Raw genomic sequence first — 13,096 nt, 5'->3', positions numbered from 1 at the left:
GCTGACAAACCTACCCTGAAATGCACAGGGATGGGAGAGGAACAGAACCCACCCAGTGAAAAGGAGAGAGACCAGCTGCCACCCAGCTTTCCTACAGGTCCTTGGCGCATACAGCGCAGGCTTCACGCCCCAGCACCCCTCACACCTCAGCACAAGCTGGGCACGATCTTGGCCCTCTTACCATGATCTCGGCCTGAGCCCACCAGGCCGTGGGAAGGAGACACGATGGAAAATCTACCAGGTGCTTTCAGTAGGTGCCAGTGTAGCATGAGCTCAGCTCCTGGGGAGGGGAGCTCCCAGATGGAGACAGAAGGCTCCACACCAGGGGAGAACCTGACAAGACTTCAAGCAGACATGTCCTGCAGCAGCCACTGCTCCGCTGTGGTGACGTCAGCCTTCCTGGGAGCTGGCAGGCAGGACACACTGTGCATACAGGCTGCAGTGCTCCCAGACTGCCGGGCTCCAGCAGACAGCGGCCCATGTTCCTCACCAGCCACAGCTTGCGTCTACAAATTGAATTTCACACTCATGTGCCCTTGAACAAGACACAGGTGGCTGAAGAACTCTCTGTCACTTGCTCCCCCGCTGCATCTGTCTCCTCTTCTCCCCACCCCACACCTCTCCTTCTTCACTGGGTGGTGGGAGGGGAGGTGGGGCTCACAGCCACCTGCCCCAGTCTCTTGCAGGACACACAGCGAAGGCTGCATTTGGACAGTGCTTGCTCTCTGCTGAGCTATGACCCCCAAGACCCAGACCTGAGCAGCTCCCCTGAAATGGAGGGGAGAGAAGCCCAGAGGGCTGATCCCAAGGACTCAGCACTTCATCGCCAGTTCACAGCCCCATGGCACAGCATTATTTTTGTAAATATCTTCAATAAACAACAGCCATTTCTGCAGTTGGATAAAAATGAAAGGTGCATTGGAGGTTTCCAAAACTCCCAGAAACAACCCCAATTCTCAGCCAAAGCCTCCCTGGGATCAGATAGGATTTCACCCCAAGCACCCTTGTATCCTGTCATGGAGACCAAAAGAGAGGGAGGAAGAGGGAAAAGGGAAGAGAGAGACAAAAGGGTCCTGGCCACCTCGCTATCCTCACACGTAGGCACAGAAAACCCAGGGTAGCTGCACCATGGACATGCAAGGATGCTGCCTGCACCTGCCTGGCTCTAAGAGGAGAGAGCCAAGCTGCTGGCAGAGGCATTCCGTCCCCACCAAAAAAAAAAAAAAAAAAGAACGTGTCTGGGACTTGATCTTCTACTTCTCCACACCTGTGAACAAGGCTGATGATCCAAACAGTTCTGAAACAGGAGCACAGGAATTACCAGACCAGACCAGCACAAGAATCCAGCCCCCAGCACCAGCTGCAAGAACCCCCAGAAGAGAATATCCTTCTACCTAACCCCCATCAACTGGCATTTGCCCCATGCCCAAGGGCTCAGATCCCTCTCATTCTGATCTAATGAAACTCTGGCTGTCACCGACTGCAGCGTGGCAGGGGGTTAGACTACATAACCCTTACGGTCCCTTCTAATCCTATGGTTCTAGGTCACCGTCTAATTGTCTCATTGCTACATGTGTGGCTTCAGTGACACCTTGTGGCAGTGAGTTCCACAGGTCAATTGTGGGGTGTGAAAAAGCATTTCCTTCTCAAGTGTGCTGCCTTTCAGTGTCCCTCCACTGGCCCTTGGTCTTGTGCAGAGAGCAAAGGAGAATGGCCACACCTGATCTCCATTCTCTAAGCTGTTCATCACTGTGGATCCCTCTACCTCACCCTCTTATTTGTCTGCTCTTTAAACAGCCCCAACAGTTTCTCTCTCCAGGTGGTCTCTCAGAACCCTTAATTCTTCTCATTGCCTGCCCTTGAATGCCTCCAAACCCTGCCCCACCCTGGAGATGGGCTGGCCCAGAGGAGCTGTGTCCAGGGAGAGTGCTCATTGATTTGGATAATGGCACTAGAATATTCTCCTGTTACTTTCTTGCAGACCAATAGTTCAGTGGATTCCCTGACAGCAGCTGCACACTGAGCTCAGATTTCATTGTCCTACTGCTCACCAGGATGCTCAGGTCTTTTCCTGATTTAACATAGAACCAGTGACAAGTCTGAGGCGTTCGTTCTTTCCGCAACACGTAAGTGAAAGTTTATGGGGAGGGGGGCAGACAAGGGCAGATCAAACTGAGATCAAGACCATGTTCTTAAGTCCACAGTACCTGCCATACAGGGGTAACCCCCAGAGACAAGGCGCACAGATCATCTGATCCTGCTGCCAGCACACTCTGCAGAAGCTCCGGTGCCTGAGGAAGCCATGGAGAGGTAGTGTTAAGAGGCAGATCCCAGGGGACACCAATGCTTCCATGGCACTAAAGCAGCTTCAAGTAATTTGTCTGTTAACAAACCACACTCAAATCTGCAGCAGGTTTGGAGACAACTGAATACAGGCCTACTAGAGATGTGATCAACAGCCTCTATGTAACTAGGAACCCAAGTGAGAGAGCCAAGCGGTGACAAGAACGGGGAAGGGACCTGTGAACCTGCCAAGCCAGGAATACTGCCACCCCAGGATGGAGAGGGGAGGGCCTAGTGCACAGGATCACAGCACCACCTGCAGACGAGGCAGAGGCTCCTTTGCTCCAGGGCAGGAGGGATGGACTACTTGTGAACCCTGCAGCCCAAGCAAGGAGTTTCTTGGGCCTGGGAGGACCCAGGGAATGATTTCTCTTGCTGCAGTCCCAAGGGGAGAGAGCTGCCTGAACCACAGGCGTGAGCATTTATGGGGTCAGCAGAGGCCAAGGTCAGAACCTGCAAAGGGGCTGACCCACCTTCCCCCAGTCCCTAGCAACTCTCTATCATTCACCGTGTCCCTGCTCAGATCCCTGAGTCAGGTCTGCCCCTCCCCCGACCCAGTCAGACCCTGGATTCGGATTGTGCAGCTCCGGACATGCTCCCCATCCCCCAGCCTGTGCAGAGGAGACCAGCAACCCCTACTCATTGCTCTGCGTGGGGAGGCCTCCTCCAGGAGAACCAATCCGATCTGTGGGACTGGGAGCAGTGGGAGATCCCAGCTATCAATGCTTGCACAGCCCCAGTCATTCCACACTGCAAGCCAGGGGCTGACTGAATGCAAAGCAGAGACAGGGACTGTGGAGGGGGCAGGACTGATCCCTCTCCACAACGCTCCCTGCTGGCATGTGTGTCACCAGCTGGCGCAGCTTCCCAGAACCCCAATTCCACCCTAATCTCTGCACCATTTTGAACGCACCTGCCTCTTGCTGGAGATTCTTCTTGGGTGTGACAGTGAATTCCTGTGAGGGCAAGGGACAGGGGAACTGGCAAGTCACAGCAAGATGAGCAAAGGCTAAGGGAAATGGCTGCTCTCTCCTTTTCCCCACGGAGCATGGCTATAACACACCCTCCACCCAGCCGGTAGCACTGCTTGGCAAAGAACGGCTGGGAGTACTAGGGAATTCTTTGTCTGGATGGCCTAATTTCTGAGGCAACAGCATGAAGTGCGCAGAAGGAAGATGATGCACAAAATTACCCCCCGCCATGCCCCCACAGGGAGAAAAGCAGCTCTGAGCCAAAACACGGATGCAGCCATATCCCAAGATGCCAGCATCCCTGGCACACACAGAACCCGCTTCTCTTCTGGCTGCCCTAACAGAACTTGCCCATTGCACTAGCATTGTGGAAGGGTTTGGCTGCTAAAGCAGTTAGGTGGAACCTGCTGTCACCAGTACACAAACAAAGGGCACTCCTCTCTGATCAGCCAGCCGGCATTCGGGAAGGATGCTTCCACTGTTCTGTCAACATACAGGACCAGCCTCTTCAAATATTATCTTGTGTCCACAAATACCCTTCCCTGAGTGCAGAATGCCATCCACGCTGATCCGTGAAACAGCCTGAACACTAGGGTCTGCCAAGGCCACACCACACCCTACGCACAGTCTCCAGGCCAAGGTTCTGCCCCAAACTCACTGCCACGTGTCTTGCTGCTTAGGCTGACAGATCTGCATGAGAAGCCAAGTGTCTCCTGTGGGCAACCGGGCTGTGAGGTGCTTGGAGGGGACACCCTTACCCAGGACGCGGTTGGGATTGCAGACTTTACTCACTACTACATTGTGATGTAGGGCAGAGAAACATTCAGACACACATTGAATTTACAGCAGCAGTGTCTGATACCACCTGGAACAAGGCCTCTTCACATTGGGGGAGACAGGAGAGAAAACGCACAGAACTCTGAGTAAAATCGGCCCCTCCTCATGCTGAAGAACAGTCAACTGCCTTGAGGGCTGAGCCCACCAATCTGCCCACATGACCAACTGCCTGGGACAAGCACCGCAGGTCACACCCCCACCTCCAGTTTTATCAATGAGTCACCCAGACAACCCTGGGCCATGCAGTGAACAGAGCCCATCCATCCAAGGGCCCAGTAAGCGATGGCTCTTCAGCTAAAGGCTGGACAAAGTGCTCTGTAGCCCATGAGTAATTTACAGTGGAGACTTGAATGGAGGCAGGGCCTGTTGTGCAAGTTCTATGACATCTCTATAGGACCCCAACAATCCCAGCCCAGTAACCCCGTCCAGACAAATATCACACACATCTCTGGTTGCTGTGGATTCCCCCAGAGTTCCAGACAGTGCTAACAGGAGCCATTACTCCCCATTGCATAGCTGTTGCCTCTCTGCAGTTTCTCCCAAGTAAAGCAGAGATTGCCCCAAACGGCTTGGATACACAGTTCAGCTGTGGTGAGAAATACAGGCACATTTATTTATGCATTCATGTTACATACACACGGCAGCATCCTTCTGAGGAGGCGGGAGGAGGGCACTACGCAGATGGCAATGGAGCTGAACAGACAATCTGCTCCCAGTTAACAATTCTGGCGCTCAACAAGTGTAGAACCAGTCAGACCAGTTAGTGCAGTGTCATTTTGCCTTCTCTACTGTACATGCTCCCCACACACAGCTCGGCAGGTGCCCCTCAGTACCAACCCACAGCCCTCCCACTGTTCCACCTGAGCTCCCCACACACTCTACCACTGCTCCTCAGTCCTGCCCTGCAGCCCCATAGGCTATTCCAGCCGGAACCCCTCCTGATCAGACTTCTAAGCAGACACAGCCTGAGCCAGATACCATGGCTTTGTGATGTCAATCTCATTTTCACCTGACCTAAGGCAGATCTGAACCCAGGATTCAGAACAATGAAAGGCCTCAGAGGTGCAGGCTTGTTCCAAATGCCATCAGCAACGAACTGATCTTAAGCACACGCAGGAGCCACATCTACCACAGCAACAGTCTCTTTCAATTCCCACCCCTGCCATGCAGCATTCCCATTAAAGTGAATTTCCAGCCTTTCTGGATGGCAAAAGCCTAATTCTAAGGTATTTATCTGGCCTCCACTGTTGTAGTATCTGGGTGCCTCCCTACATCTAATGTCTTTACCCTCACATACCCCTGAGCAGCAGGGCAAGGCTATTCTCCCAGTTCCACAGATGGGGACAGAGGTCCAAAGAGGCCAAGGGACTTGCCCAAGGTCACATAGAGCATCTTCTGGTGTCTTCTGAGTCCCAGAGAGCTCCCAAACCACTTGGCTATCCTTTCTCTCTGACTACAGATGGACACACATACAAATTAGATGAACATTGCACACCTATGTGCATGTGCACTGACCGTGGCTATTTGACACACATTGGGTAACTGCACACACTATTTGCTAATTATGGTCATTTGAACTCAATTTCCCAAGGAGACCACCTAAAGTATTTAAAAATAAGTCCCAACAGCACAGAGATACAAAGTGTCCCATGCGCCTCAATGGTGTTAACTCTGAAACCCAGGACTGGATGTCCAGAACTGCAAATGTGCAGGCATCCAGCTAATCTCGGCACCCTAACTGCACATGTCATTGTGGTAACAGCACAGTTGGCCATGTGAATGTGCTAACTGCGAATGCAAATTAAGCAAATACATGCATAATGCTAAAAATGCGACCTCTAAATGTCAGCACTTAACTATTTCCCTGCAGATCATTTTAGAAGTATCCAGCTAATGAGTGGATTCTACACGGTTGTTGATTTCAGTAGCTGGTATCAGGGTCCGAAGAAAGGTGGGGTGGTTGCATGGGACAAGGTAGACTAAACTGGGGAACTAAGAGTTCAAATCTCTCCCCTCCAAAAATGTAACCACCTCTGCTGCTGCCTAGAATGGGGATGTAGATGTTCCCCCATTTGGCTGACAGGAACCCAAGACATTTCCCATTCCTTCCTGGGGACCCACCTGCCCCTTACACAGTGGGCAAAAACCTCTAGCTTTCCACCAGCTTCCTCCTACACGGCAGTGACGGGGACAATAGAAACTAGAGCAACACACGGAATATAGAGAACCATGCCAACACTATCAGGGTCAACAACAGGGAACTGAGCACAGGCTCCATCAAAGAGAGCACAGATACTTCCAGGGGCTGCCGCAAGGAGCACATGGCCCTGGTTCTCTGGCAGCTTTTCATAACAGAATTAAGGGTCTGGGAATGGCTCCCAAGCCCTGAAGGCCTTTAAATATCTAGAGAGAAGAAAGAAGCAAGAACTTTATCTGAAGGGTGTTGCAACTCAGGAGGGAAAGCTGCCCCAAACAGATCTCGTGCTGGTTGCAGATTCCAACAGGGACATGCCAGGGGCTGGGCTATGCCAGTGGGAGGAGGGGGCTGGGCTACAGAGCAGGCAGGGTTCTGGAACCTGGGGGACTGCGAGCTGCAACAAGAATGAGGCTAGCCTTTTGATCATCAGATTCTCTGTGCCTCCTCTGCTTCTAACACCTTCCACTTCTCAGCAGAAAAAGGCTACCTCATCTTTCCAGTAACATTCTACACACCCTTCTCCTTTAGGGGTCTGCACCGACCACAGCCTGGAAACTACTCTTCTCCCTCCTGCTGCTGATGGCTCCTTCTAGCTCCAGATGCTGGTTAACCTCAGGGAAGCCTTCAGTACGAAGGACTGCACATCTGTAGGGCTCCAGAGCACCTGAGCCCAACTCTCAGGCTGAGGTGATCAATAGTGAGGTAATCTGCAAATACTGCAAGTGCACATACAGATCGGGTAAATCACACTTCCTGTCAGTAACCAGCCCGGGCCGGGGAAACTAATGATCCAACCAGCAGACCAAATTCGGTGATGGATCTTGGTCACGTGCTACCTGAGGCACATTGTACATATGCTAAGAAAAAGAAGTGCTTGTGCAAATCTTTGTACGCAATTACCCAACTCACAGCCTGAATAAGTGTGCGTGCAAGTTGGACGTAACATTGTCCAATTGCTTTGCACACCCAAACATACTACATTCTGGCCCACAGAATCACACAAGTTGAAGTGGAAATCCTCCTTAGCCCACGGGACCCAGGCCTCAATGCCTATGCATTTTTCATACTGTCCGACTCTGTTTTAAAGCAACTAGGCTTCCCCTCTCCCAGCCTGGCCCATCTTACCATCAGGAAGGGGCTCCTATTTCTACCCCTAATACCTCACTCAAGCCTTTTTCACCAGGCGTGTTAGCACCCTGCAAACATCTTGGACCAGCTCCTTACTCACTTACTAGAAGAGCTACACCACTGCCACCCCCTATCATTTTGGCCAACTTGTTCTAGTGCTGAGGGTCCAAACACGAACACCACCTTTGAGCCAGCGCCTCCTCAGAGCCAGACATCTCACCTTGCAAATTACTGTCTAGTTTTCTGCCCCTTCTCGCCCATCTCCCCCTCTCCTTGGTTACTTCCCAACGAAATCCCATTCTATTATTTTCTAACAAGGTTTCCAACCTCTCTGGCCCCTTTGGATCATGCCTTTGGCCTACCTAGTCAAAGACGTCATCCTTGTTTTTAACACTCCAGGACTTGCTCTAGATCGGGGTGGCTAACCTCTGGCTCTGGAGCCACATGCGGCTCTTCAGAACTTAATATGCAACTCCTTGTCTAGGCACTGACTCCGGGGCTGGAGCTACAGCACCAACTTTCCAATGGGCCGGGGGGTGCTCACTGCTCAACCCCTGGCTCTGCCACAGGCCCTGCCCCCACTCCACCCCTTCCCGCCCCCTCCCCTGAGCCTGCCATGCCCTCGCTCCCCTGCATGCCACGAAACAGCTGATCGGGAAGGAGGGAGGGGGAGGCGCTGATCGGTGGGGCTGCTGGTGGGTGGGAGGCGCTGGAAGCGGGGAGCTCATGCGGGGCTGCTGACGTATTACTGTGGCTCTTTGGCAATGAACATTGGTAAATTCTGGCTCCTTCTCAGGCTCAGGTTGGCCACCCCTGTTCCAGATGATCTAATGGACTCTGTCTCTTCCCCCCCATCTAGTCCCTCCTCTCATCTGGCTAGTCTCTTTCCTGTCATTTCAGACAAACATTCCCATCCCATTGTTGGTACAAGAGCCTTCTCCTCAGCAGCTCTGTCTTTACCCCTCCCCAGTGGCCATACAACGGGGCTATAATTAATGATTACATAACACTTAGTGTACCAGTAGTTTAGAAGGCTCATTACAGAACTTTGATCAGAAACATTCTCTGCCCTGAAGAGCTACCAATCTAACAAGACAAGAGATCTGTGCAGGGAGGGAGAGGATGCCCAGCAGGGAGTGACAGACCTGTTCAAGATGTAGGGGTCAGCATGGCAGCAGGCACAGAGCTGGATGCAAGAAAAGGAGATGCCAGTGAGAGGACTGAGAAGTGGTAAAGAAGGAGACACAACAAAGGCATAAGAAACAGCTGGAGCAGTGAGGAACAGAGAGCAAGCAACAGGCACATTGGAAATACAAAAGGAGCAATGCCATTTGGGACAGAATGGTGTGAAGACAGGGGAGGGGCAGAGGGGAGATCGCAAGGGCTTAGACTAAAAGTGTAGCAGTGTAAACAGTGAGCAAAAGTGGAAAAGAGGCATCAACAGGGCGATGTGGATTACGGCTCTGCTGAACACCCAAGGCTATGGGGTATTCAGCAGAGGCGGGAGCTGAAGCCATGGGAGCAGCCAGGTGGGTCAAGTGAGAAGACAGGACAGAACCCTGAGGAGAGAAAATCACTATGCTCTCAAATGAACTCACACAGGAAAACGATAAAAGACAAAGGACAAACCCTTTTCACAAAGTGATCACTCTTTATCTGACCTATCAGTCTTTGTCCTCAAAGGACACCTGCACAGCACTTCGAAAAGTGGGAGCTTAAACTCACAACTTTGTTAGACACTAAGAATCATGGTCTTATATGCAGACACTGGATTTATAGCTTATTACAACAATCTAACCCACTAACCCCCCTTTTTGTCCTATGACTACAGGAGTGTTAATGGGCCACTTCACCTTGAACGGTCCCATACAGAATTAAAAAATGGATTAAAGCTGATGTTAAAAAATTACGTAACAAACAAGTTAAGAAAAGAGTGTCTGTACTACTACTTAGACGAAGCTATCTGTTTGATCTCGTGTTTAAATGGTCAGACCTGAAGAAGAGCTCTGTACAGCTCTGGCGTCCCTCTCACCAACAGAAGTGGGTCCCATAAAAGATATTACCTCATCCACCTTGTCTGGCTTACACTGGCAGGAGTCAAGACTACCTCAGACCCAGACTAACACCACCATTCCCATCACTACACAATCCTGCCCAGACACCGAGACCTGCGCAGAGAAAGAGCTTATCATTATAATTATTTGAACAAGGCATTTTTCATAAGCACCAAGCTGCTTTACAGAACCACTGACATGCAGCCACCCCTAGGCAGAGGCCTAGCGACTACACAAGTGCACAGCAAGGATACCCGCATTTTAGGACGGGAAGTGAAGAAGAATCCCACCCGTTACAGGAGGAATTGAGAGAGACACAATGCAATTGCCGAGACTGGCACATACCCCAGGCAGGGGGCTGCCCCCTGCTTCATCCTGCCAGCGCACAGGTACCATGCCTGCATGGGCTGCAGCTGGACACCCGAGGAGGATGACATGGGTTTGGCGGGGTCGGAACAGTCGGGCACACTTTATCCACAAGACACCTTATCTGACTAACCCACAGCATCATCCCGCCCGCTCCTCTGGCCCGCGGCCGGCCGGCCGGCCCAACCGCCATACACTTCTCCGGCGAAGCCAGAAGCGGGGCGCGTTCGCGGGCCCAGGCAAAGCTCGGGAAGGCGAGCCCAGCCCCTCCGCCTGCCGGGAGAAGGCGGCCGGGCGGAGCCGAGCAAGGGGCACCCCGCGCCGAAGGAGGGCGGGCGACTTGCTCTGAGCTCAGGCCGTGGCCCGGCCGACCGGGGCCGCCAGCTGAGCGCAGCACAATCCCCCATTCACACCGTCACCATGGCAACGCCGGCAGCACGGAGCGCCGCTTCCCCCCCCTCCCCAGCCCCCCCCCGGCCGCCCAGCCCAGCCCCCTCCCCTCACAGCCCCCACCCAGCCGCCCAGCCCAGCCCAGCCCCCCTCCCCTCCCCGCACAGCCCCCCCCCGGCCGCCCAGCCCAGCCCCCCTCCCCTCCCCACACAGACCCCCCCCCCGGCCGCACAGCCCAGCCCCCTCCCCTCCCCACACAGCCCCCCCCGGCCACACAGCCCAGCCCCCCTCCCCTCCCCACACAGCCCCCCCCCAGCCACCCAGCCCAGCCCCCCTCCCCGCACAGCCCCCCCCCGGCCGCTCAGCCCAGCCCCCCTCCCCGCACAGCCCCCCCCGGCCGCCCAGCCCAGCCCCCCTCCCCTCACAGACCCCCCCCCGGCCGCCCAGCCCGGCCCCTCTCCCCGCGCAGCCCCCCCCCAGGCCGCCCAGCCCGGCCCCCCTCCCCTCACAGCCCCCCCCGGCCGCCCAGCCCAGCCCCTCTCCCCGCACAGCCCCCCCCCCGGCCGCCCAGCCCGGCCCCCCTCCCCTCACAGCCCCCCCCGGCCGCACAGCCCGGCCCCTCTCCCCGCGCAGCCCCCCCCCAGGCCGCCCAGCCCGGCCCCCCTCCCCTCACAGCCCCCCCCGGCCGCCCAGCCCAGCCCAGCCCCTCTCCCCGCACAGCCCCCCCCCCGGCCGCCCAGCCCGGCCCCCCTCCCCTCACAGCCCCCCCCGGCCGCACAGCCCGGCCCCTCTCCCCGCGCAGCCCCCCCCCAGGCCGCCCAGCCCGGCCCCCCTCCCCTCACAGCCCCCCCCGGCCGCCCAGCCCAGCCCAGCCCCTCTCCCCGCACAGCCCCCCCCCCGGCCGCCCAGCCCGGCCCCCCTCCCCTCACGGCCCCCCTCCCCTCACAGCCCCCCCCGGCCGCCCAGCCCAGCCCAGCCCCTCTCCCCGCACAGCCCCCCCCCGACCGCCCAGCCCAGCCCCCCTCCCCTCACAGCCCCCCCCCCCGGCCGCCCAGCCCGGCCCCTCTCCCCGCACAGCCCCCCCCCCGGCCGCCCAGCCCAGCCCCCCTCCCCTCACAGCCCCCCCCCCGGCCGCCCAGCCCGGCCCCTCTCCCCGCACAGCCCCCCCCCGACCGCCCCGCCCAGCCCAGTCCCCCTCCCCTCACAGCCCCCCCCCCGCCGCCCAGCCCGGCCCCCCTCCCCGCACAGCCCCCCCCCCGGCCGCCCAGCCCAGCCCAGCCCAGCTCAGCCCCTCTCCCCTCACAGCCCCCCCCCCGGCCGCACAGCCCGGCCCCCCTCCCCGCACAGCCCCCCCCCGGCCGCCCAGCCCGGCCCCCCTCCCCTCACAGCCCCCCCCGGCCGCCCAGCCCGGCCCCTCTCCCCGCACAGCCCCCCCCGGCCGCCCAGCCCGGCCCCCCTCCCCTCACAGCCCCCCCCCCCGGCCGCCCAGCCCGGCCCCCCTCCCCGCACAGCCCCCCCCGGCCGCCCAGCCCAGCCCAGCCCCCCTCCCCGCACAGCCCCCCCCGGCCGCCCAGCCCAGCCCCCCTCCCCTCACAGACCCCCCCCCGGCCGCCCAGCCCGGCCCCTCTCCCCGGCCCCCCTCCCTGCACAGCCCCCCCCGGCCGCCCAGCCCAGCCCAGCCCAGCCCCCCTCCCCGCGCAGCAGCCCCCCCGGCCGGCCGGCGCTGTCGGCACCGGGCCTCACTCACCCCGGGGGGCGGCCGCGTGGCTCCGCCATGTCGGGTCCGGGCGGCTGCAGGGGGCCGGTTCCGGAGGCTGCTCCGCTCAGCCCAGCCCGACCCCGCGCCGGAGAGCGCGCAGCGCGTGCACGGCGGGGCGGGAGCGCGCGCTCAGTAACCCCTTCGCCGCCGAGCCCCTCCGGCCCCGCGCAGGGAGCGCCCCGCCCCTGCTCGCGCCCCCCCCACGGCTCCCTCACCAGCCTGCCCCCCAGCCCCCCCGCACCGACCCCCCCCACGGCTCCCTCCCAGCCTGCCCCCCAGCCCCCCCGCACCGACCCCCCCACGGCTCCCTCCCAGCCTGCCCCCCCAACCCCCCAGCCCCGACCCCCCCACAGCTCCTCACCAGCCTGCCCCCCAGCCCCCCCGCACCGACCCCCCCACGGCTCCCTCCCGGCCTGCCCCCCCAGCCCCCCCGCACCGACCCCCCCACGGCTCCCTCTCCAGCCTGCCCCCCAGCCCCCCCGCACCGACCCCCCCACGGCTCCCTCTCCAGCCTGCCCCCCAGCCCCCCCGCACCGACCCCCCCACGGCTCCCTCTCCAGCCTGCCCCCAGCCCCCCCGCACCAACCCCCCCCACGGCTCCCGCACCAGTGCCATCATTCCCATCCACCAGCTCCTTTAGCACTCTCGGATGCAGCGCATCCGGCCCCAGAAACTTGTGCTCGTCCAGCTTTTCTACATAGTCCCGAACCACTTCTTTCTCCACAGAGGGCTGGCCACCTCCTCCCCATGCTGTGCTGCCCAGTGCAGCAGTCTGGGAGCTGACCTTGTCTGTGAAGACAGAGACAAAAAAAGCATTGAGTACATTAGCTTTTTCCACATCCTCTGTCACTAGGTTGCCTCCCTCATTCAGTAAGGGGCCCACGCTTTCCTTGGCTTTCTTCTTGTTGCCAACATACCTGAAGAAACCCTTCTTGTTACTCTTGACATCTCTTGCGCGCTGCATGGTGTGATTTGGCCTTCCTGATTTCACTCCTGCATGCCCGAGCAATATTTTTAAACTCTTCCCTGGTCATTTGTCCAGTCTGCCACT

General features: G+C 58.0%; 1 protein-coding gene across 9 annotated transcripts in view; it reads right to left on the bottom strand.

The window, feature by feature from the left end:
* The window catches only part of NLGN3 (neuroligin 3), a 122,280-nt gene extending 110,143 nt beyond the window's left edge, over window positions 1-12,137 (bottom strand). For all 9 annotated transcript variants that reach the window (XR_012160653.1, XR_012160655.1, XR_012160654.1 and 6 more), the window contains exon 1: window positions 12,034-12,137. The gene's annotated coding sequence lies outside the window, so the exon portion shown is untranslated. The remainder of the gene's footprint in view (window positions 1-12,033) is intronic.
* Window positions 12,138-13,096: the final 959 nt, after the last annotated feature.

Source organism: Lepidochelys kempii, chromosome 9 (genome assembly GCF_965140265.1).
Source record: "Lepidochelys kempii isolate rLepKem1 chromosome 9, rLepKem1.hap2, whole genome shotgun sequence".
Lineage (NCBI taxonomy): Eukaryota > Metazoa > Chordata > Testudines > Cheloniidae > Lepidochelys > Lepidochelys kempii.
Note: the sequence above shows the minus strand (reverse complement) of the source record. Positions and strands in the feature narration are given on the sequence as shown.